Here is a 5,999-nt window from a genome sequence, read left to right on the forward strand (position 1 = left end):
AACCCATTTTGCAATCGTCAAAAGAACAAAGTGCAATGACTTCTCAGAACTTGTAGAAAGATGCAAACAAGCAATTCAGATTGAGAGATTTCAATTTCTGAAAAAATCTTACATAGGCTGTATTTTTTAGCATAAATATACTCTTCAAAAATTTAATGAAAAGGCTGGCGTTGAAGCCCTTACCCATTGAATTTTCTGGTTTAGTTGACACATTTCTTTTTGCCAGGGGATCATCAAGTAGGGAAGTCGATGACAGTGCGAAATGCAAAGAAACTGGCGCAAAGGTAGGCACCAGTAAAGAACGTCCCTTTGCAGTCTCGACTTTGTTAAAAAGAGAGAGACTCAGAATCAAAATATGCAGTAAAACTGAATGCCCCATCTTGAAAATGAGTTCTACTTGAAAGTCAGTCAGGCTGTGGCAAAAAGCTCAGGGGATATTCAAAGAGGTAGATATCTGCATTTTCTCAAGGAAGGTTCAAACCCCAAAATGCATAGCACTGCTCTCAAATTTGTAAAATTGGTAACAAGAATACACGGGGTAGATCAAATCCCATTTACATTGGATTTCTTTGAACACTTCAAGCGAGAATGTAAACAGATCTGAAAAGAGAGTTGATCTTCACTGATCACAACAAGATTTGCAGCACCAAATGCCCAGCAGTCCTCCACAAGTGAAGTTCAGGCCTCCAAATGAGTGTGCGCTTAGTTGAAGAGCTGTACATGCAAACTGGTCCTTCAGCGCTTATTCGTGAGCCCACACATATCACGCATTGCTGCGAAATGAATGGCTCGCTGGCGGTGCGTCCGTCCCGCTTCCTCATTAACCGTTCAGTTTTGGATCAGTGTTGGATCAACGATCACACTTCATTCAATCATCTAACACCACAAATCCACGGTCAACAATAGGACATGGCGGCGGCTGGGGCAATTCATTTCAAAGGGAAACACCTTACAGCGTAAAAATTGAGGTCTTTACAAATTTGATGTTATTTATAAATATCATTAAGTAGCTCATCAACAGCTAGACATTATAGATCAAGCCTTAAAAAATTGAATTTGTGAAGTTAGGTTTTCATGTGAAAGGCATACGTGATCATTACAACAATGTGGTAGAAGGAATAAAAACTAGAGGCCTTTACTAACTCGATGTTATTTCTAAAGATCTTAAGAATTTCATCAAAAACTAAAAAGGAACTATGACAAATAAGATATGATAATTAAAATTGTAAATATCCAATTTTACATTAAAAGAATGAAATGGTGAAGTTTCTTCCAAATTCTAAAACTAGAAATACTAAACATGATGCTTGTACACTAGGAAAGAAACATCAAATTTAATTTCCTAAAAGTACATATGAAAGGGAAAGAGATATTCTTGAATTTGTCCATAATTAGTGTGTGAGACAATACAAGCTAAACCACTTGGTGGACCTATTTATTTTCTTATCTTCATTTATAATAAAAAACACTATTTACATTTGAATATTTCAAATATTTTAAAACATGGGTAAAAAACATATAAGAGAACATATCAATACTCATAAATGATAGGAGGAGAATACACATCAAAATATTTCATGGAAATTGTAGAGACAATGGGATTTTGAAACAATGCAACTCAATAAAATGATGCGGTTAGAGGAGAAGTATAACATTCGTTGAATGTGCTCTAATAATGATAACATGTAAATATACTCCCAAGAATTTTGGGTCTAAAGTAGAAATTACTATTATTAATCTTAAAAATAAAAATCTAGTCAAATTATTAGACCATAGAAATCGTTATGAAATATTTTATATTTATAAACCAATTGCTAATTATAGGAGATTTTTATTGAAGAAATAATTTTATCACATTCGAAAGGAAGATAGAAGGAAACTTATGCAAAATCAATCAAATGTATAATTTTTTTTTTTGTTATTTTGTTGACCATCAACACCACCAAGTGTATAATCCCATTACTCATAATATTTTTGGAAGGAAATAAGGTATATTCCGTGAGTATGGAAATGAGGATCAAAATAAAGATAATCAAGATGTTTGAAACCTTCCTAAAGAAGGAATTGAAAGTGTAAAAGTAGAATAAATTAAAGTTTAACGAGATGTGTTAAAGACCAAAGTGGCATTAAATATACAAGTAGTTTAAGTAGACCGAGAAAAAGTAGAGAAACTTAGCAAAGAAATGATGCATTATGAAGACAAAAAGAGAAAATTTAAACAATTATTTGGTATAAATAATATCCTATGATGATATGATGATTCAACTTATGAGTGTAAAATAATTTTTGACCTTTCATCATGTTAACAATTGAAAAGAATATTGGGTATGGAGCTTGATTATCTTCCTGATTCAGAAGCCTTGTTTCAACTCTGTTTGGATCCTAGTCCCTGACAAGGGGGTGTGGGGGGCTTCCCCACACTAGTGCTACCAGGGGGGTCCAAGGGTAGTGCCGCCAAAAGAAAATTTAGAGAAAAATTTCCATATAAAACATTGTAATTTCATAGTCAATCAAGGTCATTGTTTAGGTAGAAGATCTGGTGGTAGATGTTATATTAATTTATATATTTTCCCTAGAAGGAAACCCTTGGTTTATATGAGGGAATTGCATTGCAGCTATGTAATATTTTGTGACAAAAGAAAGGGAGACAATGTGAGAGTGAAAAGGAAACTATAGAGGATGTGTTGTACGTTATATCACTTTAGTTTACTAGATAATATAAAAGGAAAGACTAACTATTTCTCCTTGGATGTAGCAGAAACTGGGTGAACCAGGTATATCTGTCTCTATTGTTTTATACTTTTTGTGTTTCTAATATTTTAATTTCATTCCTCTGATATTTAATTTCTAACAATGAATGGATGAATTCTATGAAAGAGGAATATGATTTAATAATGAAAAATGAAACTTGGGAACTTAAGGACTTGCTTGGAAATAAAATTATTGTAGGTTCAGTATGTTTGCTCAAATCTATGTTCAATGTTGATGGTAGTATAGACAAATTTGAACCTGTATTGTTCGCAAAAAGTGACTAAAAAAAAGTTGCAAAGTATAGAGACATGCATGCGTTAGCTGCTAAGTATAGTTGAAAATTGATGGTAGTATAGACAAATTTGAACCTGTATTGTTTGCAAAAAGTGACTAAAAAAAAGGTGCAAATTATAGAGACATGCATGCATTAGCTGCTAAGTATAATTGAAAATTGATGATAGTATAGACAAATTTGAACTTGTATTGTTTGCAAAAAGTGACTAAAAAAAAGGTGCAAATTATAGATATGTGCATGCATTAGCTGCTAAGTATAATTGAAAATTAGATTAGCTCCAAATTAAGTCAACATTTTGAACGAAATTAAAAAAAGTGTATCTACTTTGACCAAAAGGTTTTGTAAAGCACGAAAAAAACATCTTGTTCCTTGCTTAAAGAAAGCATTACATCATCTTAAAAAACACTCAAGTCATGGTACATCAAAATTGACACTTTCTTCTTTTAGAAAAGTTTCATCAAAAGTAAGAGATCCAAATTTTTAAATAAAAAATGGAAATGAGAGTATTTTTTTGATTTCATTATATGTTGATGATTATTCATGATAAGAAGTGCTATTAAATTGATTGATGAAATTAAAAGACACTTATCATAAGAATTCCAAAGGAATAAGTTTGATTAGATTTATTATTGTTTAGGGATTGATAAGAAGTGCTATTAAATTGATTGATGAAATTAAAAGACACTTATCATAAGAATTCCAAAGGAATAAGTTTGATTAGATTTATTATTGTTTAGGGATTGATATTTGGAGAGGAAATGGTAAAACTTTAATTAGTCAATAAATGTATAAAGAAACTAATAAGAAGGTGTAATATAATGTCATCTAATATCTAATGCACTAGAATATAATATTAAGTTTTGCAATAATGATAATACAAAACAAGTAAATGGTATTTTGTATGTATATTTGGTGAGAAGTTTAAACTATTTAACCACAATATACTTTGATAATGAATGTACTAATCATTTGAGTGTTGAGTTGATAACTGATTCATATTTTGATTGGGAAAGAGATTTAGATCATAGAAAATACACCATGGTATATGCATCAAATACATGATCTAGAATTGTGTCTTGGAGTAGCAAGAAATAATTAGTTGTTTTTTGATCCTGAAATGAAGTTAATTATCATTAGAGAAAAGCAACATGTTTCTAGATCTATTAAATATTATAATCAAAGCTCAATAAAATTGATAAACAATCTAATTTATAATGAAAAGCCAAAATCATTAAAAATCAACCGATAAAAAATTCAATTACAATAAATTGATTTGATTTACTATAGTACAAATAATAATGTTGTTACCATATTAACCAAACTTACCAAAAAAAAATCGTAATGTATAAAAACAAGTTAGAAATTATACAAAAGTCATTTCCCATTAAGCAAGAGTAATAGAAAACACTTATTAGTAAGTTGTTAAAATTCTAATTGTTAAGTAATTGAGATTGTTTTAGAATCTTAGATAGTTATAAGGGTGTATTTATTAGTCCCTGCCATCTGGCATCCGGCAGGGACTATAGTAATCGATATGACCCCTACTTAGCATTACTTCACCCCTTTGCTTCTCTGTTATACGGCGGTTATATCAAGGTTAGATCAAAGTTTCAAGGCTGTCTGCCCTCCCCGCCAGGATGCCGAAGGACTGCCATCTTATTTGGCCTCTTCCCGAGGCGGGAGAGGCCAAAACTTAGGCTATTTCGGAAATTTGCGACCTGTTCATTATCGTTAACCGTCACGGTTTGGTATTAATGTTAACATTAATTCGTTTGCAGGATATGCTAATGGGTAACGGGTGCTTTGTTTTGGTTGCAAGGTATGCTGAGCTTTGATGTTAACGGGTGTTGGTGCTGCAGGTGTGCAGGTGTCCGTGCATGCAGGGGCTGTGCGTGCTACATGGACAGCAGCTGTGTAGTTTGATGTCGCCGCTTATTTATTCTATGCACGCACCACTCCATTGCTCATTCGCCTCTGCCAGGCTCCGGGACTGTGAAACTTCTTTTTGTTCTTTCAGTTCTTTAAATTTGAAGCATGGGCCGTGCACCGTGCTGCGACAAAGCTGGAGTGAAGAGAGGGCCCTGGACTCCCGAAGAAGACAAGAAGCTGCTGGCATACATCGAGCAACACGGCCTTGGCAACTGGAGATCCGTTCCAGTCAATGCAGGTAACGACTTCTGTGCATAGATCTGTGTTAGCGTTCAATTCCCTGTAACAGAAGGATGTTTCACAAATTTGCTCGTGGGGCTTTATTTTGTTGTATTGCAGGTCTGCAACGGTGTGGAAAAAGCTGCAGCTTGCGGTGGACGAATTATCTCAGACCGGACATCAAGACAGGAAAATTCAGCCTGCAAGAAGAGCAGACCATTATCCAGCTGCACGCTGCACAATCAGACATACATGAGGTAGGTGGAATAAATAACCTTAATTATAACTATCTGATTCCAAAATATTCTTAACATTTAAGATCAAAATAAATTCAATAAACCCAGATAATCTAACCAAAATTCCACTTGTTTTCAGGACAAATATATGTAAAATGTTACCTTGGTGGCTTCTCTGAGTTTGCGAAGTTTTTTGCTGGACTGGAGCTTTGTGAGAGCCCTGGTAAGTGCTCCTACGGGCGGCGCAGCTCCGTCTAGTGTGGCAGTTGGCAGCGAAACTTGCGAATTATTCATAGCCTCGTAAGCTTGTCCTGCTGTCATGGCTCCATCCCCAATCACGGCCACCACATGGTTTTTTTTTCTTCAGTAAATCTCTCCCAACTGCCATACCTGAAAACCCATATAATTCTTGTAACCAACTGTTCATTCCAGCCCCAAATACCTGTCCAGCGGAGATACTGGTAGAACTATGTCTAGCGCCAAAAGCATCGTATTTGCTTTCGTCCCGTTTGGGAAATCCGGCCAAACCAGAGGTCTGTCTGATTGTATGCATTTTGGATCTTCTCCCT

The 5,999-nt window shown here is 34.4% G+C and overlaps 1 pseudogene across 1 annotated transcript; it reads left to right on the forward strand.

The window, feature by feature from the left end:
• Positions 1–4,861: 4,861 nt before the first annotated feature.
• On the forward strand, positions 4,862–5,688 carry LOC149248500 (transcription factor MYB106 pseudogene; annotated as a pseudogene). Its single transcript, XR_016265037.1, has 3 exons — positions 4,862–5,213; positions 5,315–5,451; positions 5,611–5,688. The product of XR_016265037.1 is annotated as a transcription factor MYB106 pseudogene (transcript).
• The last annotated feature ends 311 nt before the right edge of the window (positions 5,689–5,999 follow it).

Source organism: Pinus tabuliformis, chromosome 7, assembly GCF_031772625.1.
Source record: "Pinus tabuliformis cultivar Carrire ecotype Pingquan chromosome 7, CPIR1, whole genome shotgun sequence".
NCBI classification, from domain to species: Eukaryota; Viridiplantae; Streptophyta; class Pinopsida; order Pinales; family Pinaceae; genus Pinus; species Pinus tabuliformis.